The 14,744-nt window shown below is 39.6% G+C and overlaps 1 non-coding gene across 1 annotated transcript; it reads left to right on the top strand.

The window, feature by feature from the left end:
• The first annotated feature begins 3,755 nt into the window (after positions 1–3,755).
• On the top strand, positions 3,756–3,860 carry LOC125344354. The gene has a single exon (XR_007209491.1). It is a non-coding gene; the product is annotated as a U6 spliceosomal RNA (small nuclear RNA).
• Positions 3,861–14,744: the final 10,884 nt, after the last annotated feature.

The following is a 14,744-nucleotide window of genomic DNA, read 5'->3' on the forward strand; positions in this document are numbered from 1 at the left end:
AATTTGCATGCATTATTTCAGGAATCAATACTATGGCCCGTGAGCCAAATTCATCCCTGCCTGGTTGATTTTTTTACATCTTGAGAGCTAAAAATGTTTTTACATCTTAAAAAGATTTTTAGAAATCAAAAGAATGATATTTCATGAAACACTAAAATTAAATGAAATTCAAATGCCAATGTCCATAAATAAAGCTGTATTAGAATACAGCCATGCTTGCTCATTTAATATTATTTGAGACTGCTACGTACTAGACTAGCAGAGTTGAATAGTTGAGATAGAGACTGGATGGTCCACAAAGCTGAAAAGACTTACTACCTGGCTCTTTATAGAAAAAGAATATAGACTTGTGCATTATTGCATTTCATGCTCACCAGTAAAAATATATGCATATTACTGGGATACTATTTTTCATCCTGTCTCAAAGGACATAAAGGTAACACTTAAGACAGGTAATAAGTGTCAGCACCTAGATTCAAACTCAAAAAACACGGAACAGAAAAAAAAAATCTCATTTTAGAAGAACTAGGAATTACTTCTAAACTTTGAAGGAGCTGAATCTTTGAGTCCACCTAATAAGAAAACAAAAAGGCACACATACTAGGCAGGTCACATTTAAAAAGGAGTCTTTTTCTGTTCTGCATGTAGCTGGTGTTCAGCTTTGAGCATATCCAGAGTCTAAGTGAAGACAATGTATATTTGAAGCTTGATTTCAGATGAGACACATGATCTGAAGAGATTCAAATGAAAGCATAAGTTTGGATGAACTTACCCACTGAGAATAAGTACTCAGCATGAAAAGAGATCTCAATGAAGTACAGGAACATGGACATTATGAGAGAAGCCCAGAGGAAACAAAGGACTGGAGATAGCTGGGGGCAGTCAAGAAAGAATGCACTCAGAGAAATGCCACATTCTCCAGAACATAACAATTCATAAGAGCAAACACCACATACAGTGTAAGTGCATATAGCACATAGGACATATAGTACAAAAAATTCTGTGTGTCTAATTTAACACCACGGAGCTCATCACTAACCTTAGTGAAGACTTCTTTAATATTGTGCTGGAATTGAAACCCATCTGCAGTGGGTTAAGAGGGAAGTAAGGATGCAAATGAAGAATGCAGCTATTTCATCCACGAAATTTAACTATGTAGGGGAGAATGAAAATAGAGTACGGCATTAGCCAGCCAAGGACTTCAGGTCAAAAAATTAATTGTTGACATGTGAACATGCTTATATGACCAAAGGAAATAGCTCATTGAGAGGAAGAGGTGACTAGAAATTTCATAGAACTCAAGTCAATAAAATATTGCTTAAAGTGAACTTGACCCGTCTCCTGTGGTGTCAATTGCATGCTACTGTGACTTACATTCTCACATTCAGAGGTTTTTCCTCCCACATACTGGTAGCTATAGCTAGCTCTTCCAGGTGACTGAGGTTTCTAGAAATATGATAGCCTGGTAAGAATGGTGTTGTGATCTTAAGGTCAGGTTTCGGTTAACTCCAGCATCCACAAAAGCATGCAGTCTAAAGGATTACATTTTGGTGTTGTTTTTATCAAATACATTTCTTGTAGAAAACAACCGCTGAAGAGTGAATAATGACAAAAATAACAGAAAACTCCAATACCAACTGTTTGGTACAGCCAGGCGTCGGTGGCTCACATCTATAGTCGTAGATACTCAGGTAACTGATCTGAGGATCGTGGTTCAAAGCCAGCCCAGGCAGAAAAGTCCCCATGAGATTCTTATCTCCAATTACCACTCAAAAACCAGAAGTGGAGCTGTGGCTCAAAGTGGTAGAGTGCCTTGAGCACAAAAATACTCAGGGTCAGCACCCAGGTCCAGAGTGCAAGCCCCACAACTGACAAAAATTAAAAACAAGCCAGAGATACAAAAACTCAGAAGCAATGAATGAATAAGGAAAGGATAGAGAAAAAAAATCAAGACTTAGTTTTACAAGGGAAGAGGAAAAAGTGGATGAAAGGGTCTACAGACCCAAGGAGGTAGCACATTACAGAGGATTCATGGGCACAGATAAACTAGTTTCTCTAGAGTTTATCATTACAAGTCAAGTTTCTGGATCAGAAAGTATGCAAAAATTCAACTGAGGATCAAAAGTGATTCCAAACAAATTAATCTGACAAAAGGTAGAGTAGGGGTTGCCCAGGAAGGGTTGAAAGAAACAACTAACTGCAAAGAGTTAGTGATAACATCAGTGTATACATTTGCTAAAATTCATTAACCTGCACTTAAACTAGTTGTTGTTTTGCTTTTTTGTCAGTTCTGGGGCTTAAACTCAGACCTGGGCACTGTCCCTGAAGTGTTTCACTCAAGGCTAGCATTCTACCACTTTGAGACACAGATCTACTTCCAGTTTTCTGGTAGTTAATGGAGGTAAGAGTCTCACAGACTTTCCTGCCTAGGCTGTCTTTGAACTGTGATGCTCAGATCTCAGCCTCCTGAGTAGCTAGGATTGATTACAGGCCTGAGCTACAGGTACCCAGCTACTAGCTATGGTTTAGCAATGAAACTGATCTCATTATCTATACTATGATCACCATCATCATGATATGCCTTATTATCCCTAAGACTGGTTCTTTTTTTATTAATTTAAAATTATTTTATTACCTTCAGTTAGTTTTTTTGAATAATTACTTATTTATTGTCAAAGTGATGTGCAGAGGGGTTACAGTTTCATATGTAAGGCAGTGGGTACATTTCTTGTACAATTTGTGAATTGCCATTCAACAAAGCACTTTATGAATACAATGCATCTTCATCAATGCCATCCTGTTCAACATTTTCACCTATCCCTCCCTCCCTCCAATTTTCTAAATTTTATAAGATATGCATTGAATTTTTAAAAAGTACTTATTTATTGTCAAAGTGATGTACAGAGGGGTTACACTTACATATGTTAAGCCATGGGTACATTTCTTGTACTGTTTGTTACCTCTTCCCTCATTCCCCCTTCCCCCATTCCCCTTTCCTTCCCCCTCCCCCCATGTGTTGTTCAGTTGGTTTACACTAAATGGTTTTGAAAGTATTGTTTTTGGAGTCGTTTGTCTTTTTATCCTTTGTCTCTTGATTTTGATATTCCCTTTCACTTCCCTATTTTTAATACCAGTATATATAGTATCCAGGGTACTCAGATAAGATACAGTGATAGTGCAGGTACAACCACAGGAAGGGGATACACTGGTTCTTTATCCTTGCAAATATAATTACAAGATTTGGCTTATCATATAAAACTTAAAAGCAACTTATCAAAGTCTCTGGAAAGCCCTGCTGAGAATTTGAATGTGAAACTGAATTGTGTTGTATCTGTAGTTGAAAGTAGGGATAATTCACTAATTCTTAATATTGAGACTTCTATTTATAGTATGTCTCTCCATTTTTAAAATGTTCTACATAACAGACTTATAATCTTTTCCTTTTAACTCTTTGCTGATTTATATTCATGGTTGCCATCAAATAGTATCTTGTTTACATGTTCTAACATTTCTAGTCATTGCTCCTGGTGAATGGAAATATAAGTGACCTCTACATATTGTTACTTTATTCTACTAAAATAGTATGTTTAATCTCTTTGAAGTAGAAAACCAAATAAAAATAATGACAGTGTATTTCTTCCAAATTTTCTTTCTCTTGTCTGTTATGACTAGACTCTCAAACGTAATACTAAATAGTGAAATAATGAGTCGGTATCCTTCTTTCAAAATTCTTCAATCAGAAATGATGTCTGAGTGATTGCTTCTGCAGCCCATACACTAAAATTGTAAAGATACAGAGAAGATTAGCATGGCCGCTGTGCAATGATGACACACAAATTCATGAAGTGTTCCATATTTTGATATGCCCAAAAGGGAACACTACTATACTGTTGGTGGGAGTGCAAACCTGTTCAACCACTCTGGAAAGCAGTATGGAGGGTCCTCAAAAGGCTAAACACAGAGCTCCCCATGACCCAGCAACCCCACTTTTGGGCATTTACCCAAAATATTACAAGCAAGACCACACTGATGGTACCAGCACAACTATGTTCATTGCAGCACTATTTACCATCACTAGAATATGGAACCAACCCACATGCCCCTCAGTAGATGAATGGATCAAGAAATAGTGGTGTATATATCCACAATGGAATTCCATGCTTCTATCAGAAAGAATGACATTGCCCTATTCATAAGGAAATGGAAACACTTGGGAAAAAAATCATACTAAGTGAAGTGAGCCAGACCCAAAGAAACATAGACTCTACAGTTTCCCTCATCAATAATAATTAGTATATGTCTAGCAGATGATCACAATAGCTCAATAGCTATGTACATATGATCACATAAAATGTTGCTAAGCAAAATGAACTCCAAGATATGGAAAAAAGCAGCTTGTCATTGTTGCTATTTTTAACATACTATGTGAAATTACTTCTTTTTTCTTTTGTTTATCTTCCCTATGGTTTAGCCCCTGTTGTCGCTGTATTTGATTTTAGTACCCTGGGTATTGTACATGTGTTTGTCACAATTAGGGAAGGGAAGGGGAACATCAAGATGGTGAGACAAAGGGTAAAACTGAAACTAATGCAAAAGCAATACTTACATGACATTTTGTTCTAAACTTGCTGTACAACTGTGGGGGGAGCTGAGGAGGAGGGAAGGTGGGAGAAAACTGAAGAAGTTAACAAGTTTGACAAGAAATGTATTCACTACCTTACATTTGTAACTGTAACACTTCTGTACATCACTTTGACCATAAACAGAAAGAAATGATGTCTGAGCCAGGCACCAGTGGCTCATATCTAAAATCCTAGCCACTTAGGAGGCTGAGATACAGAGGATTACAGTTCAGGACTAGACTAAGCAGGAAAGTCTGAGAGATACCTCCAAAATACATTTTTAAAAAACCAGGCTGGAGGTGTGTCTTAAATGGTCTTAAAGCATCAGCTAAGCAAGAAAGCTGAATGAGCATAAGACCTTGAGTTCAAATTGTGGCACCATGAAAAAAATAAATAAACAAATTATGTCCAATGTAGAAGTTTGCAGGTTTCCAATTTCAAGTTGCATTATTTCTCTTTTATTTCTAGTTCATTAAGCTTTTTGTCTTAAATCAATATATTTCATTTTACTTAAGGGTTTTTTACTTTCACTAAAAAATCATCATATACTATTTTCAGTTAATATAGTAAATTACATAAATTGATTTTCTAATATTGAATCTAGCTTACATATTTAGGCTAACCTTTGGTTGGTTACATAAAATTATGTTGTGTTTAATTTTATTATATTTTGTTAATGATATTTTAAAAATCTGTGTCCATAAGTGACATGATCCTATAAATTTCTTTTAATTAACCTTATCAGATTTTTATCATGGTTTTGTTTCATAGGAAAAGTTGGTGTATATAAAAGTTGTGGTGTATCTATCTATATATGTATACATTTATATATATACATATATGTATGTATCTATATATGTTGGGTAGTTGGGTGCTGGCAGCTTACTCCTGTAATCCTAGCTATTCAGGAGGCTGATATCTGAGGATGACAGTTCAAAGCCAGACCAGGCAGGTAAGTCCGTGAGACTCTTATCTCTAATTAGCCACCAGAAAACCAGACATGGCACTGTGGCTCAAGTGGTAGAGCACTAGCCTTGAGGAAAAGAGCTCAGGGACAGCACCCAGGCTCAGAGTTCAGGGCCTGGTCACTGTCCCTGAGCTCTTTTGCTCAAGGCTAGTGCTCTACCACTTTGAGCCACAGCTCCATTTCCTTTATCTTTTAGACAAGGTCTTTTTCTGTAACCCAAGCTGTACTCAAATTCATGATGCTTCTTTCTCCAGCATTTACCTAACAGCGAATATGGACAGGTGCCACCACACTACTTTCCTATTTTACTTTTTCTGGAACAATTTACAGAAAGTTGCAATTATCTTTTCTATTAGAAGTTTGAGCTTTCCTTTATACAATCTGAAGTAGAGGCATGGCTCATTTGTATCATGCCAGCCTAAAAAAGCATTAGGCCCTGAGTTCAAGTCCCTATATTGCAAAAAATAGTTGAGAGGCTGAGAATGGGACTTAGTGGTAGAGTGCTTGCCTAGCATGCATGAAGCCCTGGGTTCAATTCCTCAGAACCACATAAACAGAAAAATCCAGAAGTGGCACTACAGCTCAAATGGTAGAGTGCTAGCCTTAAGCCAAAGAAGCTCAGGGACAGTGCCCAGCCCCTAAGTTCAAGCCCCAGAGCTAGCAAAAAAAAATTCATTGAAGAGTAAGTAATGTACTAACTTAGACTGGGTTTCTCATTATGGGAAAATTTTAACTACTTTTTATGTCTTTTATAGTTAATAGGTTTAGTAATCATTCCCCATCACACTGAGGCTATAGCTTTTAGGTTTCCAGATTTCTGCATTATTCTGTCTTGGCTCTAGGCTTCACCTCCTGTCCCCATTCTAAATGAAGTTGTTAAGAGAGAGAGAGAGAGAGAGAGAGAGAGAGAGAGAGAGAGAGAGAGAGAGAGAGAACTCTAGTTCTCTAGATTTGAGAAAAAGCCCTCAGCGAAAAAGCCAATTTGATGGCTGATTTACCTCTGGAGATTGTGCTGTTTTCAACTACATTGTTGGGCTCAGTGGAATCTTTCCTTTTGTGCGAGTTCATAAACGACTGCCATATGTTCGAAGTAGAAGTTTCTGCAAACTTCTTAGAGACTAAAAATATTCTGTGAAATCTCAGAGTGAAGCTATACTATAGAGAGTTTCCTAAATATATTTGACCACAGAACCTTCTTCTCTAAGGAAAAATGCTCCATAGGTCATAATTTAGGAAACTGTGATCAACGATCTGTAAATACTCCTCTACCTCAGCAGACCATAATTCTGTCCTTTGGTACCTTTAAAGAAAAAATTCACAGGCTTACCTGAGACTAAGATTATTGAGTTACTCATTTTATGGCAGTTTTTATAACTATTACCTGGGATATCTCTGAAAAATTAAAATTTTCAGGGAAGAAAACATGCCTAAGCTCATACAGGAAACATTTTTGAACCTCTAGCAAGTAGAAAGAATACCAGAACCATGGTAAAAAAAAATGTGTTGGTACTGGGGCTTGAACTCAGAGCCTGGGCACTGCCCCTTTGTTTATTTGCTTAAGGCTGATGCTGTATCATTTGAGCCACACCTCCATCTCTGGCTTTTTGTAGATTAATTGGAAGTAATAATTTCATGGACTTTCCTGCCCTAACGGACTTGGAACAAAGTGTGGAATGATAAGCATACAATAATCCATCTGTGTAAAAAAGTCGGTGTAATCATATATTCATATTTGTTTGTGTACAAACAATAAAACTCTAGAATGGTACACTATAAAGTAATAAAAGCATATAGAGGTTCATGTAAAAAAATCAACATTTTCCTTCCTCTCAGAAGCTCATGTAAAATCTAATTTTTCCTAATTCTCTTCATCCTTCAACTATTTAGAGGAAACCAAAAATACTGTCCCCACTCTACAGTTCATCTAGACCTTTATGAAATTTGGAATACTATTCACTTCCCTAACTTGTGCTGATAAAATATTTTTAGTGTACTGTTAATCGTTTCCTGGGGCAGTTCCTGCTTATAAGATTTTAAGAAGCACTTGCAACAAGATTGAAGATAGATGGCAGATATTTGGAAATGGGTGGCTTACAAAGCTGACTGGAGGACAAAGTCTGAGAAAGGTGGAGCCATCTTTTGAGGATCTATGTCATTTCAAAGGCCTTGTACTTTTACTACTTGTAACTTTGCAAAGATACAACGTGACGACGTGATGGGGCCCAGTGAAACCAGGTCCTGAAGAACAAACCCACATAAGAAGCTGCCTTCAGGTTATGTCTTTCTCTTTACAGGTGATGATTGATTGTGCCTTGCAGATTGTGTTATTCCAGATGGAAAGCTGGAAATAGGAAATAAACTGCCATGCATAAAAACAGTTATAATTACAGAAGCTCCTCTGCAATTCTTCTCAGCAATTAATGACATAGGATTTCTAGATAAAATTGTTGATAAAAATGTAAAATGCCAATATGCTTAAATTAAATGGATTAAAACTTTCACGAAACTCCTCATAGCAACATGAGTGCATATCAACAGTATAATGCTTAGTGAGAGAAGCTAGAGTCCCAAGAATTCCCACAGTGTGACTCTATATACACCTACAGAAAATACACATGACTGGGGCACAAAGTAGATTAATGGTCAGCAGGACTGAATCAGGGAAAGAGGTGGGCCAAAAGGAAGGAAATTGAGCATGATGTAATTTTCCTTTATCTTGATTATGGTAGAGGTTATATCATTCTATGTATCTGTCAAAACTCATTGAACTTCTGGTTGCTGGTGTCTCACACCTGTAATCCTAGCTCCTAAGGAGGCTGAAATCTCAGGATTGTGAAGCCATCCCAGCCCTGGGTAGAAAAGTACCTGTGAGACTCTTATCTCCAATTAACCACTCAAAAACCAGAACGAGAGCTGTGGCCCAAAAGAGCTCAGGGACAGTGCCCAGGCTCTGAGTTCAAGCCCTACAACTGACAAAAAACTCACTGAACTGTGTAATATCATTTTTATTACATGTGAATTGTATCTTAATAAACACTCAGAGTTCAAAAAATGTTTCCTTCGAGTCTGAGAGCTCTGGTTATTTAAAGCTAGAGCAAGGATTTCTGTGAGCTTTGAAGGTCAAACATTGAAAAGAAAATGGGATTTACTTTTGCAACTTTTCCTCTAACTCTCACCTTCCTTCCACCATTTAACTCTTTCACAGGCCTGAAGTTTTCCCTTGGATACACTCCTACTATTGAAGGAAGGAGGCAGAGCTAATGCTCAACCAGGGGGAGAGTTGGAAGTCATCAATATTTTTGCAAGTGGTGAACATTGAGCAGTCCTGAAAGAAGATAAAGCTTGCAGAGGTAAAAAGAAAGCAAAGCCAAACAAGTACAAGGCCCTGAGTTCAAAGTCCAGTGCCACTTACAATGAAAAGATGACATTGAATTGAAGAGGCTAAGTCTAAGTAACTTCTTGCATCCATCCTGGTGTCTCTTGCTGGATGGAAGGAATTCTCCATCCAGTGCTGAAAAGCCTAGAGGTGAAAGAGGCCATTTGGTGAATGCAAATTCCTAGCTTAAGGTGAGCTAGGAGGGCTCTGCTTCAGAGAAATGCAGATACCATAGCTTTAGGAAAGCTTTGCATATACAGAATGCTCTGTTTCTGCCTTGATTACCTCCCTAAATGGCTTCAATCACCTGCCTCTGAGTAGCCTCTAAGATTTCCCCTATATGGAAGGTTATCTGCGATTTACTCTTTTTTTTTTTTTTTTTGGCCAGTCCTGGGCCTTGGACTCAGGGCCTGAGCACTGTCCCTGGCTTCTTCCCGCTCAAGGCTAGCACTCTGCCACTTGAGCCACAGCGCTTCTTCTGGCCGTTTTCTGTATATGTGGTGCTGGGGAATCGAACCTAGGGCCTCGTGTATCCGAGGCAGGCACTCTTGCCACTAGGCTATATCCCCAGCCCTGCGATTTACTCTTAAAAAAAAAAAAAGAACTGAAGCGGCACTGTGGCTCAAGTGGTAGAGTGTTAACCTTGAGTAAAAAGAGGCTCAGGGACAGTTCCTAGGCCCTAAGATCAAGCCCCACAGCCAACAACAACAACAACAAAAAAAACTGGAAATATAGCTGCCACTCAAGTTTTAGAGTCCTAGCACAGAGGAGAAAAGCTCAGGGACAGCACCTGGGCCATATGTTCAAGCCCCAGGACCAGCACACACCCAAAAATAACCTATTAATTAAAATTTTTAAATAACAAAAAAAGAAGAAAAGCATAAATCTTTCTTCTTTGGTGGAGATGATAGTATGGATAGAGAACAACAAGATGGGCTCCTGAAGGCTTTTGAAATCCCTTGGAAGCAGAAATTTTGCAGGTTTGGCATTGCATTATTGCAACTGAAGACCTCTTCCAGGCTAGGCTAAGTGGGTATTTGACACATTGGAACATGTTCACTTCTTTCTCAGCAAGGGTTATTAAATGCTAGGTTGCTTTTTTGTTGTTTGTTTTTTTCAAAGGGGGTAAAGAATAAAGACTGTTTGTGAAAAGGCTGGTACTTTAAAGGAAGGAGAAAAATACCGGCTGAACTTTCATGAAAACATGAAAGTTCACAGACTTTTAATCACTCTCAGTACCTCCTGTACATCACGAGCCACATTTCATGCCTTATCTCTGGGTACAAATGCCTGTCACCATATTTCTTCAGCATGTTAACTATCTCCCTGACCTCTGTCATCCAAAAACACAAACAGCATGTACCATGTATCATACACATATTCAATTGCTAGGCAACACTCTTAGCTGCCTCTCTGTAGTTTTACTTAACACCTTGTGCCAATGAGGCTGGATTTTCACATCCCATAAAAGATATGAAATATTCTGAGCAAGGTGACATGAGAATTTTTCCTAGTGTCAACAGAAGCAAGTGCTTCCTATTCCTGCTTTTTATATCCCACATTATCACTCATATATTAAGATAGCTTGGGAAAATCTCAATAGAAAATCCAGTCTATGTTTGGAAACCCTGTAGCACTTTGAATCAACTATACATGCATTACAATCCCAGCAAAACACTGATGTTCAAAAGGCCATGTAGCACTGGACACAGGTGGCACTTTGAAGCCAGCCTAGGTAGGAAAGTCTATGAAACTTGTATCACTGATTAACCATTAAAAAGACAAAGATAGGGAACTTCCGGGAAGACAGGGGAGGAGCTGCACAGCACTAGCTGAGCTCCCTCTGACATCGCAGTTTTCTCACCCCATAGAAACTTTTACTCCTAGAAACACAGCCAGAGTAAGTTCTAACAGTACAGGGATTCTGGCCAGGAAGGAAAAATCGATTTTGCTCATCTGAAAACACAGATTTGAGCTCCAGGCGGCGACCCGCTGCCACGCCAGTGCCGGCGCTGGCACAGTGCCCGGCACAGCAAACTGCACTCCGCGCGGCTAAAGCACACAGCATAAACCAGGGAGAAATACTCCAGACGGCGGCTGAGCACAGACAACCTGAAATCACAGAGAAAGTGTGAGTACCCCAATAAAGATATTCTCACTTGCGCCCACAGAGCAGCTTCTGGAAGGCAGCCCTTCCCCCCAGAGCAAAGCGCCATCTTTGCCACTGGCATAGGGTCAGACCAGATTGGAACTAAATCAGGCCTGGGGAAAGTGAGGTCAAAGTAGCCATCTTTGAAAAGGGCAAGAGGGACCGAACAGTGAGAGCTAGCTCCGCCCAGGAGAACGCCCCCTGCCCAGGCGTGAGGCGAGTCCTGGGCCTTGGCTTAGCCAGAGGTGCCCCGCCCTGCCCACCAGAATTTCTAAATTTAAAGCGAAAGCAGCGAGCAGCTCCCGGCGGCACGGAAACACCAGATGGGGGAACAAACAGTTCCTGAGACAGTTATACAGTCCCGTCACAGGGTAAGCCCAATTCCCAGCCCGAAACGGAGCTGCATTCCATAGCCACCTCCTCCAAGGAGGCCGCACCGCCAAGGAGGGAGGAGCCTCCCCCATGCAAGCAACTCTCAGCCGGGTAAAACGGGCCAGAGGTGCCCCGCCCCGCTGAGTCCACAGCCTATTCAAAGCCAGGCGTTAAAGGCAGCGGCCCTGCAGCAGACAGAGGAGCCATGGTTCCTGAGACTGCTCAAGTCCCCATCTACAGAGGACGCCCAAGGCCTATCTGCAAGCTGTGCAAACCACAGAGACCCAGGAATGCACCAACAGGAGGGAAGGGTCAGAACAGATCCACCCCCTGCAAACTGAAATCAAGTCAAACCCAGCCGATCAGGAAAATAGACTGCAGACCCATTGCAAGGAAACCAGAGACCAGGGAAAGACCTCCCAAACAAAGAGGACTCCATTTTTTTTTCTTCTTTTCAAACATTTTTTTTAAACTTTAAAAAAAAAATTTTTTTTCACTTCTGAAACATCGTCGGTTTTTTATTACTTTGTTTTGTTTTCCATTTTTACCTGTTTGTTTTATCAAGTTTTTTTCTTTTCTGTTTGTTTGGACAGTTCCTTTTGTGGTTTTTTTCCTTTTTATTTTTTAAATAATTTTTCTCTGTTTTGTGCATCTGTCCTGCACTATTTTTTGCATTGTTTCTCTCTTTGCGTTCTCTTTCTTTAAAAATTACTTTCCTATGAATAACACCTCCACTCTTTTCTGCTAACTCTACATTGTCTATCATTTTAACCTTGTTCTTTTTACTGATTCTACTCATTCTCCACATTTCCACGTCACTGAAACTAAACCAAAATCACCACCCCTCCTCCCCAATACATTTTACTCTATTCTCTTTACTACCTCCAACTTACCCTCCTGACTTACTGCCTGGACCTCCAGTTTCCATTGACTCCTGGTTATTGGATAGAGGGTATCCCTGCTTAATCCGAGTGAATCAAAGGGGTTCATAGAGAAAGCCAGTCCTAAAAGAACGTAATATAAAAACAAGAATTGCTTATAGGGTTGTAACAGTTAATAAGTAACTACTGAATACGGGGCCCAGGATCGGTTGTTACATTGAAATTGTATTCTTTAGGAACACCAAATCTAATTTTATAGACAGGTATACAGGGTATCTGTATATAATTGTGAACTTGTAAGATTTACACAACTGTGCTTGGTAAGGGCTGCTTTGGGTCTTAAACGGTGCTCACAGGTGCTGGTAGACTGGCATTCCCAATCCAAATGGGCAGAAGGAACACAAGAAAGATGCCAAACAATGAAGTCTTATTCCCCACTCAAAACAAGCAGGAAGCAGAGCAGTCAATCAAAGACATAGAAGAGAACCCCCAAAATGCTCTACAAAGTCTACTGATAAACATGATAAATGAAAAGTTTGAATCTCTTCAGTCAATTATTCTACAGCGTGAGGAGGCAAAGCAAAAATTAATGGAGAATTTCATGGCATCCACAAATAGAAAGATAAATGAATTTCAAGAGTCAAATGAAAAGATAGCTAACCAGCTTAAAGATTTGAGAGACAACACTCAAAACCAAAGTAATGAAGATAATGAAGTAAAGAAGTCCATACAAGACCTAAGAAATGACATGGAAATCATCAGGAAAGACCAGTCAGAAGGAAAAGAGATTTGAAATCAAGTAGCTAGCCTACAGTCCCGACTAACTGAAGCAGAGGATCGAAACTCAGGAGCTGAAGATTCCTTAGATTCTATGGAGAAAGATCAAAAATCAATACAAATCCAGTCCAATCAACAAAAGAGATCGCTACAGAAGATTCAAGACACGCCAATAACTGAACAAAGAAACCACAGAACTTAATAATTGCATAGACCAACTAGACTTAACCGACATCTACAGAATATTCCACCCATCAACAACAGAATACACATTCTTCTCTGCAGCACATGGAACATTCTCCAAAATAGATCACATCTTAGGGCACAAAGAAAATCTGTACAGGGGGCTGGGGATATGGCCTAGTGGCAAGAGAGCTTGCCTCGTATACATGAGGCCCTGGGTTCGATTCCCCAGCACCACATATACAGAAAATGGCCAGAAGTGGCGCTGTGGCTCAAGTGGCAGAGTGCTAGCCTTGAGCAAAAAGGAAGCCAGGGACAGTGCTCAGGCCCTGAGTCCAAGGCCCAGGACTGGCCAAAAACCTTCTAAACAGACCCATATCCAGTATTGAAATCGAAACGGCAATAAATGATCTCCCATCCAAGAAAAGCCCAGCTCCAGACGGATTCACTGCAGAATTCTACAAGGCATTCAAGACAGAACTCACACCAATATTTCTCAAACTCTTCAATAAAATTGAAAGAGAACATTCACTACCAGACTCATTCTATGAAGCCAGTATAACCCTCATCCCAAAACCAGGCAGGGACTCATCACAGAAAGAGGACTACAGACCGATTTCCCTGATGAACATAGACGCAAAAATTCTCAACAAAATTCTGGCCAATCGACTTCAACAGGTTATCAAAAAAAATCATACACCAAGATCAAACTGGATTCATTCCAAGGATGCAAAGTTGGTTTAATATACACAAGTCAATTAATGTAATCCACCACATCAACCAGAGCAAGGTAAAGAACCACATGGTTTTATCTCTGGATGCGGAAAAAGCGTTCGATAAAATCCAGCACCCATTTATGCTTAAAGCCCTGGAAAAAATGGGATTCCAGGGAACATTCCTGAATATAATCAACGCAGTTTATGACAAACCAACAGCAAGCATAACTCTAAATGGTGAAAAACTAAAGCCATTCCCTTTAAAATCAGGAACAAGGCAGGGATGTCCACTCTCTCCCCTGCTCTTCAACATAGTACTAGAATACCTAGCCAGAGCAATTAGGCAAGAAGAAAATATAAAGGGGATCCAAATAGGAAAAGATGAAGTTAAACTTTCTCTTTTCAAAGATGACATGATCCTATACCTAAAGAATCCCATAGACTCTACCCCCAAGCTACTAGAGCTGATCCAAAACTTTGGCAAAGTTGCAGGATATAAAATAAACCTTCAAAAATCAACGGCCTTTCTCTATGCTAACGACCCAAAGACTGAGGCTGAAATCAGGAAAGCAATTCCTTTTGCAATAGCCCCCAAGAACATAAAATACCTAGGAATAACCTTAACCAAAGGAGTGAAAGACCTCTTTGATAAGATCTTTAAAAGCTTGAAAAACGAAATTAAGTCAGAACTAAGGAAATGG

Source organism: Perognathus longimembris, chromosome 28 (genome assembly GCF_023159225.1).
Source record: "Perognathus longimembris pacificus isolate PPM17 chromosome 28, ASM2315922v1, whole genome shotgun sequence".
NCBI classification, from domain to species: domain Eukaryota; kingdom Metazoa; phylum Chordata; class Mammalia; order Rodentia; family Heteromyidae; genus Perognathus; species Perognathus longimembris.